The sequence below is a fragment of the Lissotriton vulgaris genome, chromosome 2_1, assembly GCF_964263255.1.
Source record: "Lissotriton vulgaris chromosome 2_1, aLisVul1.2, whole genome shotgun sequence".
Classification (NCBI taxonomy): domain Eukaryota; kingdom Metazoa; phylum Chordata; class Amphibia; order Caudata; family Salamandridae; genus Lissotriton; species Lissotriton vulgaris.
The window spans coordinates 803,662,747-803,676,140 of NC_141687.1; positions in this window are offsets into that span (position 1 = coordinate 803,662,747).

Consider the following 13,394-nt stretch of genomic DNA (forward strand, 5'->3'; position numbering starts at 1 on the left):
TCCAAAGAAAAGTCCTCCAAGCTGCAGTTGTCCAATTATTTTTCTTTATTCTGAATGATGTCAGTCAGCTTCCAACCAAAATTATTATAGATACAACACAGTTAACAGCCAACGCGTTTCGACCCCATTTGGGACATCATCAGGGCTGAAAATAAGGAAAACAATATATCATAAAAAATATAAAAAGAACAGTATAGTCCAGACATAAATACAACCAGTCCACTATCTTATTAACAAAGCACCAATCACATACCCAGTCTGCCTATTGGACATTCTAAAAATTAAATATACATCAGTAAAGCAACCTGTATCTTTAGTCTGTTAATATTCCATAGGAAAGGAGAAACCTAACAATTATACATTCGATCACATATCATTTAAGTCCTAATTGGGATACTCAAACATTTATCTGGATGGAAAATATTTCTATTTTACAAAGTGAAGCACTCCTACAAACTTGAAGCTTGGATCCTAGTGACCCAATTAGACAGTTCTGTTATCAAATATCCCAAATCTAAATTGGCAGGTGACAGTTAGTCAATTGGTATTTCTTATATTCACATATAAAAAGCTCACCTCCTCGAGTATATTCAAAATATAGTCCTTGCTGTAAATGCTGTAGTTACGTGTGTTGATTTCTTAATGCTTCTATACACTGGTAATAATACTGCAATTAAAAAAATTGAAATCTGAATGACATGAGGTCCTATATCCTGACCGAGTCTATCTAACCATTGCCCCTATTGACCCTTGACCGCACCCAATCTGTACGTACCCAGTCCTGTATCCAATTTTATCTCTCAAATTATATCCTTTTGGTAAATATTATGCGTAGCGATCCAATCCTGTATCCACTTTATTATCTCTCAAATTGTGTCCTTTTGATAAATATTATGCGCAGTAATCTAATCCTGTCCTGTATTTCAATGTAATCCCTGCAACAACATTCAGTAAAAAACAGTCACCTCCCTGTAGGAAAATAAGCCCCTGAGTTTGAACATCCAATAATTAAAACCCCACTTTGTCTTTACCTGGCAAGTAGTATATTCCACAGAAATGCTTCTAATTTTCATTTATCCACTGGCAAGTAATTTCTCCAGTATATGCCAATTTTCCACAAATCTTCAGTACCATAATCTATGTCAAGAAAAGAAAAATGCCATCCTATTACTCCTAATTGCAAGATACTTCTCGTTCTACCTGAAAAACAATCCACAACCCAAGTACTAAAGTGATTCCTCTCAGAGTATCCCATCTATTTCTAATTTAACATTCTACTCCCAAACCTGACTAACATAGTTCCACAGCTTTTACCTGTACTCAGTGTCCGAGTCAGCGACGCATTACCAGCTCCCGGCCCGATAAATCCAGAATGCGAGTTCGGTAACTACACATTCTCCTTTTAAATTATCATCCACCAATCCCACCTGAGTTTGTTAATAAGGTAACCAATCCCCGCCAAGAACCACAAGGAGGTTCATTACACCTCTGTTGTTGTGCTTTCTCTCTAGTCCGCTACCCCAAAATAAACGGAGTTGGCTTACATTTCTATTCGCATGTAGCACAAAAAGTCAATGCGGTTTCCTCTCCGGTCCGCCTGCTCGTAGTTCAGCTCCAAAGTCAATGCACATTATCCAAATATTCTCTATTGCATTAAAATAAAGTTCCTGCATATAATAATGACTAATTAATAAAAATACCTTGAGCTCCATTCAAAATACCATCAACAAATCTCTGTTCTAAAATGTACACCATAGGTCACATCCTTAATCAATCACGTTGAAGTAAACAATTCAATTCTTTATGCTGACCCCGATGCTGTGGATAGGTCCACCGGGAGGTAGGTCATCCTCTGCCTTCTGGCTCCTTCGCTTCAGCCCATCTCCCTCTGGAGGTTGAGCTGAGTGAGGTTTTGTGGGCGGTGGCCCAGACAGGATCCCCTCAGTTCTTTTTAAGTCCTACATCACATCATGGGCTACGCTCCTGACCAATGTCCTTAATGTTGTTCTAGCGGAAGGCCCCCGAAGACCTGATCCCATGCTGTTATTGTACCTATTTGTAAGAAGTGCTCCAGAGGCGAGCCACAATGTTAAAGCCCCATTTCTTTGATTAACTCAACAGATAAACTTGTGGGCTGGATTCTGCTGGAACGCCTGTAGATGTGGGCCAGTGAACATAATATCCTCTCAGTTCAGTTTTGTCCTGGTTAGGAACAGTGGATCAGTCTCTTAATCTACACTTCTTAATTAGCAGATACACTGTGGCAAAGAGGGGCACGCTCTACCTTGCGTTTATGGGTTTTGGCTCTGCTTTTGACTCAATAGGGTCAAATTGTGGAGCATCATGTCGGACATGGGGGTAGATCAGTATATCATTAACTTTCTCAGGGAACTTCATAATGAAGCTACTGCTAGTGCAAGATATGTCCCGGGGGGAAACAAGACCAGCCTTCAATATTGCCTGGGGAGTGCGCCAGGGCTGTGTCCTAGCTCCGTTCCTTTTTTCATTATGCATTAATGGTTTGGAGAAGGATCTTATACAGCTCAGGACGGATTTCCCCTGTGTTGGAGATTGCAGTGTCCCAACCCTAATCTATGCTGACAATGCCGACTTCCTAGCTAGGACTGTTATCGGGTTGCAGAGCCTGATGGACCGTTTCTGTGAGTTTATTGAAGGTCTGGATCCAAAGGTCAACCAGTCCAAGACACATGTTATGTTCTTTGGGGTCAGGAAAAATGACAATGCTGATTTCACAGTCAATAGCATCAAAGTCAGCTCCGTCCCCACCTTCTCTTTTGGGACTTTTATTTGATAAACATCTTTATTGGGGCCCACTAAAAACCTGTAGAGCATCTGCCTTCACTAAGGCTGTAGAGGGACTCTTTAGCTTCACTTAAAGATCAGGCAATTAGCCCGACAGGGAACGTATGGATATCTTTATCCAAGTGTTATGCTGTTACTTTGTATGGGACCGGTGTCTGGGGCATTACTAACTGTGGGCCTGTAAAGAATTGACAATCGTTCCATCAAAAAGCTTAAAAGGCTTCTCACTGTGCCCAAGAGCACCAGTTCCTTTATCTGCCACTCTGAGGTTGGGTTAGGGTACATTAATGATTTTATAAAATCGCAACCCCTCCTCCTGTGGCTGAGGAAATGGACTAAGAGTCGAACTTCTTTTACTTGGATCATGATCACAGATTGCCTGAAACTTGATCACTGCCATATCATCCTGTGGTTCAGGTACATTTATAATATCTGCCTCAGCCCAGGCTCGTAAGATGTTTTCACCTCCCCTGGTAGCTTAGAAGCCAGTTCTTTAAGCCCTCTGAGAAAAAGAGTTTCTAGCCAGTTGTCTGGATCTCAGACTGCGGAGGGAGGTAGATAAGCCAACTATTCAGGCTTATATGGGTGTCTGCATTAGGATGAGCCTAATCCATATCTATTTTCTGGTAGTCAGACTCATATTAAACATGGTGCACTTCTTGCTGCTTCCCCTTCCCAGGGCTCATATTTTACGACTTTACCCGTCTGTCCCTGTGATGATCAATATGTTCAAACCACAATGCACTTTATGTTTTTTCGCAGGTTCTACTCAGCCCTGAAAATGCGCTATATTTGACCAGTTTTAAAACAGGTCGATACATGGTATTTTTGGACCACTCTTGCTTACTTGCAAAAATTGATTGCCTAATGTGAATATTTGCTTTTCATTTGCTCTTTGCCTTCATTATGCCACTAAGCAGAAGGTCTCTGTTGTCATGTAATGATTTCCTTTAAGCAAATACTTGCTTATTAATCTTTGGAAAATTATCCTTTTATAAGAATTTTTGTATTTTATGATTTCAGCATGTTGTTAACTTTTTTATGTCAACAAAGATATTGAGTGATTATTGTATGTATTGCATTTTATGTGTACTTGTATGGTCTTGTGAGACAGTATAAATTTATTATGATGATGCTGATGATAACCCCCATTGTTTTGTAGGGATTGTTGGTGCTTTTTAAATTGCTACATTGCATTGCTTTAGTGTATTCACTTCATTTTTGGGTCATTTGAGATTCCTCTCACTCACATTTCCCTGCTGCTTCTCTACTGATCAGGTAAGAGTACTTCTAAGTTATGCTTTCGGTATTTGGTGGTTGTGGCTTGTGTTTAGGGTTAGTGTAGCCTAGTGTGCTGTTCTGGTTTAGTGTTTTCTGTTTATAGTTTAAGGTTTTGTGGTGTAGTGTGGTAGGCTTAAGTATGTGATGTATAGTTTAGCAAAATGTTTTTCTTTTTGCATTATATGTCCGTTTAATTATAGTTACTGTTAAGCCATTAATAATGTTTTTGGGGCATTGGTATGTGTGGGTGGATATTTTGTGCTCTTTAACAGATTTTCTGTCAAACTCAAGGACTTTTCTTATTTTTGGAAGCATAGTATTAAACAAAAATAGCTCTGGCTATTAAATTGAGAAACATTACTTTTAATTTAATTTATTATTCAGTTTTCATGGAGAGGTTTTTTTCAAATTCACTATTTTCGGTTTTTGAAGGATTCTAAAGATTGCGACTTTTTCCTGTGGATATTGTTTTTTATCTATTTAATTCTTCTGGAGAGATGTTTTTTAATCGATTTTAGTAGATTTATTTTTTGTGGATTGATTTAAGATCATGGATATCAGTGATAAAGCTGTAGGATGTATTTTATGTATTATTAATGGGTGGGAAATATGTATTTGCTTTGTAGTTGTTTATTATTTTTGCACTGCTTTATTCAAGGTTATGTATTGTATTTACTTACTGCGGTTGCTACTTGGTTATAGGTGTTGCATTTTAAAGATGTGTTACGTGTCTGTTTTAATTTGTGTTAATTTGTTGATTAATATTTATTTTTTATGTTTACTTATCCATCTGACTGTATTCTGTTTTATTAAAATATAAATTTTTGACTGAATAGTAAAAAAATATATATATTTTTAATTAATTAGCGTGGTAAAGTCTTTTTAGTTGTAATTTTATTTTAGGTTCAGTTGGAATATTGGAATTTTTTAAAGTAGTGTTTTTGCTATGTAGGAATGGTAGGCCTTGGTTGGTTACCAATGTTTGTACTTTCTACTGGAGTATTTGATACATTGCCCTAGCATACGTCTAATTTACAGAAGTAGCAAACCACTACAAACTCCTCATACAATCTCCCTACCACCAATCACACAAACACAAACTGAGGCAAGATGGCCTCCAAGAAGGAGCACAGCAATGAAGCTCCTGGGTGTGGGATCACAGTTGTGTGAGTATCCCGACAATACCCAGCCATCCACCCACCCATCTTGTATTTATTTGTGCAACTGCTGAAATACCTTAGGAGAAACTGGTTTTTGCTCACTGGCACACCCGCTTGTTGCAGTTGCTCTGAGAGCTCATGAGCTTTGCCTCTACAGACTCTGCGTGGCTAGCTGCCGCACCGTCCAGCTTCCTTCACAGGAGGTGGAGACAGCTGGGAAGTTGATTGAGCCGATTGACCTTGTGAACTGCAGAGGCCACTGGTGACATGGTGCCTGGCTTGTGGAGGATTCCTGCCCCAGCAGACTCGAGGACAGCGGTGAGACAAGCTTCTGTGGCGTGCCCTTCCCACCAGAGCAGTTGGCTCATCAGAGCTTGATGCTGAGTGCCCTGACACTGGTGCGCGTTGCACTAGGAGGGAGATGCTCGTCTCTGCAACACTTCCCTCACTTCCTTTCTCTGGGATCAGCAGTGTCCACCAGACCGCCTATTGCCACCATAGGTCCTGCCTCCTGCGGGTCCTTTCAACTGCCTGCCACACTTTCCGGACATCAGTGGGGATCACCAGTGAACCCAATCATACTCTTCCAAGCTGGGCTGACCACCAGACTACACAGCGACTTCCGCCTGAATTGACCCTGCCCCTGCGGGCGACTGCATCAGCCTGGCCACTGGGGTGGCATCGGTCGTCTCAAGCTCCACATTGATATTGTCCTTCTTTGCATGCATCTCCTACGGAGTTAGCAGGCTTGTGATGTCGGTTACTTTAACAAAATAATTGAAAAGAAAGAAAACTGGATATGTTGTTCTGGCACAGTCCACCATTTCGTGGTTCCCCTCTAAAGCTTCCCCCGTATGGGGTACACTCTGCTTGTTTGAAATGATGGATACATCATCATTGCTGATTCACCATACAAACCAACGTAGGTCTCCTGGAACACCTAGAACACAAAGAAAAGACTCAGCAGCATGAGTCCCCTGACACAGGAGAAGGACTCAAAAACACTATTTCAGTTAGAGGGGGCAGCCATCTTTTAATGGACGCACTTTGTATCCATTTCTACCAGGGCACAATATCTGTTTTACTTCGTCTTTGCGCACTGTTCACTTATAAAGTGGATCATGTTCGTGCTATATAAAACTTTCTAAATGAATAAAATAAATAAATAAGTCCTATAATGGACTATTTTGAAGAGACTAGTGTTGGCAGACTGCACAGTTCTGGTGACAGACATCAACCCAAGTATTAGATATTATGGTGGATTGCATATAACAGCACCATGGCTCAAGAAGCCAAAACAAACAGTGCAGTGTAAGGGTGGCACACCACCTCTCAATGAACACTAGGCCAAAAACACCCTACCATCTATCAATTCCTAGAAATATTAGAAAAGAACCAAGCTACCAACAACTTAGAATAGAACAGTCTATTACCTAACAAACACCTAAAGTTTCCAAACAAAGAGTACTAAGGGGTTTTTAAGGTTCAGCGATAGGTAGTGTTAAAGGTTTTTATGGTTCACTTGGAGTTAGGGGGACTACTACTTTGTCTTGGTTCCAGTCATTCTTAGAGAACCGTTCTCAACACATATTTCTCTGCCCTTACGTTTATTCCCAGAAACCTCTTTTTTGTGGGTATCCACAGGGCTCGGCACTGAACCCTTTACTGTTTAATGTTTACCTGACCCCCCCCCCCCCTTGTGACACTGGTCGAGAAATGGGGAGTGAGAGTCGTCTCCTATGCTGATGACATTCAGCTGATGTTCTCTTTCAAAAAACAATCGGAGGCTAGCTTTGCCAACTTTAAGCAATGCCTGATTAACATCTCGGCCAGGATGACTGAGAATTGCTTAAAATTAAACACAGAGAAAACAGAGGTTCTATTCTCCAACTAACCGCCACCCCCTTCGTCTGAGCTAAGGTGGCCCTCAGACCTGAACCCCCGACCGATCCCAGGGAATTCAGCCAGAAATTAGGGTTTTAAATTTGATAATGACCTCTCCTTTGTCAAATGTAAATGTAAATTGATACTTGTCTAGCGCACTACTCACCCGCAAGGGTCTCAAGGCGCGTGTACGAATACCACTGTGGAACCCATCCTGGCTTTCCCTGTGAGGCGTCCAATCCTGGGCACCCCCAAGGTGGAGGCCAGGCATCCTTAGCGTTGTGGAGATTAAGCAAGCTATTGCCCAGAGTTGCAGAGTGGGACTCGATGATTGGAATAGGCACGGAGGCGAGAATTATCAGGTCAGTGGAATTTTTGAGCCCAAGACCCGCCGAGGCAGGGAATTGAACCCTGGTCCTGGGCTAGACCTCTGCATCAGGGTCTGCCGCTCTAATCATTGAGCCACACTTCTCCAGGTCTCCAGGTCTCCTCCTCATGCTTCTGGAAGCTGAGAGCTTTAAGAAAATTCCTTCACTTCCTTCCGATGGATTGTAGGGAGCCAGTGGTCCATTCACTGGTCACGTCCCAGTTGGACTATTCTAATAGTCTTTATATTCGATTACCAGCTTATATGCTCAGCAGGCTACAAATAATACAAAATGCGGTGGCCAGATTAATTAGAAAGGTGTCGTTCTGCCATCACATCTCCCCACACTTATGGAGCCTCCACTGGCTACCCGTCAACAGGAGGATCGAATTTAAGGCGCTCATCCTTGTCTACAGAGCCATTAGAGATCGGGGTTCGGGCTACTTGAGACGTGGATTGCAAAACTACTATCAGGACCGGGTTCTGAGATCCAACCACTTAAAACTGCTCAGTGTTCCTCGCTTCTTTAAGGCTAGGATAGGTGGCAGAGCATTCTCATGAGAGATGCGTCACTCTGGAATGCAATGCCTTTTTACCTCCGCATGATGGAGTCAGAACCGGCCTTTAGAAGAGTACTGAAAACCTGGCTTTTTAACCTCCCGTCGTTAACCCCTTTTCCCTCCTCACTGTGAATCTGCAACCCAGCGCCGGGGCACCTCCGTTGGAGGTAGCTGAGCACTTTACAAATTGCACTTATTGTTAATATTAATATTATTATTATATGAGGAGTGAAAAGGGGTGGAAAGGGATTTTAGGGTAGGGCGTGGTGGAGTGGCTATCCCTCACGCTACACATCACTAAACCCTAGAAAACCCTTACAATTTCTTAGCACCACCCATCCCTAGATCCTAACAATCCCTTACTACCCCTTAACATAGCCCATCCCTAAACCTTGAAACCCCCTTAACACTACCCGTTCATATATATATATATATATATATATATATATATATATATATATATATTCGATCACCTCCTGGAAGTCCTGAGCTACAGAAAGAACCAGAGTCGAAGCCCCAATAACGTGCAGATGGGTTTATTAGGCACAAGGAATACTACCCAACGCGTTTCGAAGTCAGCCGACTTCTTGCTCATATATATATACACACTTCTATAATAAATGAAGAACTTTGCACCTTTGAGGCGGGTAAACTCGGGAGCCCCAGCGCCAATCCACACACCCGATACATCATTGTAATCTTCAGGGTGTGCAGATGGACATAGGCTATATAAATTAAAAAAATATACGTTATTTAAAAAATTGACGCCGGCCGCGACCTGCGTGGTGACATCAGGAGCGCGGGGAGGAGCGGCGTGCAGGACCGGAAGAGGAGCGGCGGACATGGTGCGGGGGAGGAGCAATGTTGGGCGGGCAGGGGTCCGGAAAGCCTGATTGCTCCCGGACAAGTTAGGGACATTTGAGGTGAGCAAATTTGAGTGTCACTGGTGTTGTTGGGTGCTCTATACAGGAGCTGCTCTCCACCTAAACCTGGGAACTACCCAGAGTTCTCTGCTTCCTTTTTTGAATAATTTATGGGCCACTCTACACCTGAAAGGATATTGTTTTAAGATTTCTGCATTATCAGATCCAAGTTCCTCTGTAATTGAGGTTCAATATTCCCGTTTTAACGTTGCTGCTCCAACAATTTTGTGTTTCACAGCAGGCGCAATTTTTACCTTAAGGGTGTACTGGCCCTTTATGAACCACAGTGCACTTTTAACTAGGTGTCCTGTAGCGCTAAGAGAGACAGTGCACCAAATTACTGACAAGGTGCTGACTGGAAGTGGCCCTTTACTAAAAGACGGACCGGCTGCTTGAAACAGCCGGTCCTCCTTTCAGGGTGCAGGAGCAATCCATCCTCCACATCCTCCACTTTTAAATGGGACAGAGATTCCTTGGCAGGTGGGTTTTATGCGCTTCCTGACAGCCTCCATGCCACTGCAAAATGTTTCCCACGTCTCCCACATTTGCATTGGAGAATGCCACCATGCAAATGATGGTATGCATCTTTATGCAGTGCTACATGTACGCGGGCACTCTCTGTATTTAGGAAGGGGCCTCACAAGCGTCTGCATCCCCATCTGCAACACCAAAGTGCATACAGGGGCACAGAAAGTGGGTGCACACACACATTGCATTCTAGAGGCACTTTATGTGATATTGCCCCAGAGGCTGGTTGTTGGACCTAGAGTTGCCAGGTCACCTAGGGTAGCCTGGCCTAGGGTAGGACAGTCAACTATCAGAGGCACATGTGTAAAGATTGCATACCACCCAGCAGTAACTCAAAGCAATTCCACTCAAAAATGACACTACACCAATTTTTTATAGAAAAATAAATGCTGTTTTATAAAAGTTCTTTCTTTCTTTAAACGTACTCTCCAGCACGTCTTTCTTTGCAATACTTCAAATCACATTTGTTTCGCTTAATCATTAAGACATCTCATTTAGAGGAATGATTACTTGGTTTAAATCTTTTCACAAGCGCAGTACAGCGCAGACAGTTTCTCAGTTTTAACCTTTCCTCCTTTCACCTGTAAACAGGGCTAACAATAAGCTTTATAAATATCTAACAGTTATACTTGGCGGAGCATAGATCAACAATTAGCTGTTAACACAAAATTCCACAGGGAGCGCTACTATTACTCCTCAGACCTTTCTCTCTCCTGGGCAGGTGTCATTGATCATTTCAGGAACCCCAAAGTAAGGTACATCACTTGTCTCATATATGCTGTACAGAGAAATTCTCTCTCTGCCCTCAAATATAAACTGTCTGCTATTTCCAGCTCATTGTAGGCCTGGTTGAATGAAGCCAACTCAGTTGCTGTTCTTGAATTCTCTCAGCTCTACACTAATGGCAGGAGAATTCCTTCTAACAAGTTCCCCCTCCACAGTTCTCCACACCTAGCTTCGTGGAAGTTCTTCCGCTTTGGCCGAATCTAACTTGTGTGCCAATAACTCCCGTTGCTTTTCCTCCCTCTCCTCACTTACTTCACACTCTGGCTGGGTTCAAGCAGGATGGGGCTCAGCTAACGGAAAGATACAGTCTTCTCCCTTGCTTCCAGACGCACAGGTTCTTAGGGCCGGTCTCCCGAGTGGTAGGGAGGTCTCCGCCCATGTTTCCGGGCGGCCGCTCCTCCCGCTGGACCTACGCGGGAAGAAAACACCTCGGACTCCCTCAGAGCCTTCCCTCACCTCTCACTCGCGTAGGGGCTGTTGGAAAGCCCGGCGCTTCCTGGCCTGCGCAGAAGCTGCACAACGACGCCGCCTCTCACCTCTGGGCTGGCGCTTCAGGCCGCTTCCTCTCTGGGACACTCCTCCCGGTCACGCCTCTACTGAGCCTGCACAAAGGAGAGACGCTTCTCTCCCCTCTCCGCGCAGAAGCGGAACCAGGACACCACTGCTCGGCAGCTTCCCCAAGCCGTCTCACCGCCTCAAGGGCCGATGGCCAGCCGATGACGGGAAAAGGCACACGGCAGAGATGTGGCAAACCCCCTCAGCACCCGCCGGATCTCAGCATCAATGGGGGTAAGGAGAGAATCGTAAATCGGGGCGCTCTGCGGCCCCTATCCTTTTGATGTCCCGGAACAAATTTTAAACATCGAGGATCCCAAGCTGGGTCAGACCCACTCGCGGGGATATGTCAGCAGAGGGGGAAAACCGTCCATTTGACCATGAACCCACCTACAGTGCTCTATCCTCCTGACCGGTAGTCTAGACTCCTAACTGGCCTCTCAATGATTCTCCTCACATCTAAAATGGCTTCCCTAGCGTTGACCCTTTTATAGGTTTGCCCCAGGTTTCCAGAACCAGCTGGAAGGTTCCAGAGCGTCCTCATGTTATCCTATGGGTCTATCTCAGGGTTGACAGTTTTGGCAGTTGAAAGCCACCATTTTGTAGATCTGGGTGAATTCTAGTCAGGAAAAAGGCACCTGGGCCTGAGGTAAAAGACCATGAGGGCAAAAGAGCATCTATCCCCCCTGGACAACACCATAAAAATAGTCTGTGGACACAAAAAGATATAAAGGGGTATGAGGGGCAAAAAGGGGACAAAATAATGAATAGGAGGGACTTCCCAAAGGCAGACAGGTCTAACACTGGTGTACTCTTGTGTAAAAATACAAATCACATAAGATCCTTGCTTATATCTTAGTGGAAACATCAAGCTCGGGATTAGCTGGGGTGGAGTTTTTCAGGAATTTATTTTTCAAGGTGCTATCCACAGTACAGAAATTTCATGGGTATGATTAACTAGTGGACCATGCAGCACCTTGCTTATTTTAATTTTCAATTGCGTAGCAAGAGTCAAATACGCTTGTGTTACTTCTGCACACATTTCTTTAATGAACTTCAAGTAAATACATTCACAAATGTAAACTTACAGTGGGTAAATATGTAGGTGTATGTTTAACTTTACACTTTTGAGTGATTTTACTACTTTAGTATATTCTTCAGTACAAAGTTACTCAAAAAGTGAAGACTTAAGAAGGAAGGAAAAGTTACTACTTGTAACTTTTCACACATAGGCAGAGATCTCCTGCATTACAGTGAAGATCTCCATTTGATAAAGTATAGGGAAAAGTTTGAAAGTTTATTAAAGTTTTAAATAAATTTGAAATCTTTTTGTGTTAAGTATTAAAATAGATTTCTTATAGTTATTTTGAACGTAGAATAATATAAAAATGTTACAGCATTATTAACTTAAATTTAAATAAAAAATACTTTATTTTGTATGTATTAAATTTAAAACAAAATTATTTTGCTGAAGTTTCATTCAACAAATTCCCACCTAAATTTTTAAAAAGTTGTATTACGTATGTACAAATATTAAAATTGGTTTATAAAAATAATTATTAATAATAATGTAATTAGATTTATTTTAAATGGTAATGTTACATTATTCTTTATATTAAAAAATCATAAAATATTATAAAATACATTCATAATTATGGGTTCTAGAACTTTATTAACAAACATGAAATCACTTAACTATATTGTTAAATAGTTTCCATAAACAGTTTTGTTGTAACATTACTTCCTATGGATTTTGGGCCCGATTCACAGAACTAACTTAAGACAAAATCCTAAACTTAATTCCATTTTGGTATTCACCGAAGGCACTTACTCATTTTGGTATTTACAGTAGTCACTTACTCATTTCGGTATTCACAGAAGGCACTTACTCATCAATAAGTACTGAAAATCGAGAACCGAATAAAATTCAAGGCAATTAATTACATGCACACAATTAAATCCTGCAGTGCTCCCAGCTACCTGCTAGCTGTGGCTAAGCCATACCTTCCTTCTCGCAATCTCCGCTCAGCCACCCAAGGGAGGTTTGTTGTCCCAAAATTTAAATTAGCCCGGATGGGCGGCAAATCCTTCTCGCACCTAGGCGCTTCACTTTGGAATTATCTTCCCACTGCCCTCCGTAATGAGACAAACTACATCCAGTTCCGCAAGTCTTTAAAAACTTGGCTGTTTGACAGATAGAAGGCTTTCCGTTTGTCACGCCCTGACCTGCTTTTGACCCGGGAAACCCTTTTTGGGTAGCTGTTGTGCATTATAAATTTAAAAACGAAATTAAACTAAACCTAGGGCCTGATTACGAGTTTGGCGCTTTGGGAACAGGCCGCCGCACCAGCGCCCCACTCCCACACCGCTAAACTTGTTCTCCGACCACTCATCAGATTAGGAGTTGTCTCCTGGTCTAGCAGGTGCTGTGCCCCCCCTGCATGCATCCTCTGGCCCTGAGGCAACAGGGGACCCTGTAGGACCCCCTTTGTTTCCTCACTGCCACACTTCCCATGGCGGGCTCACC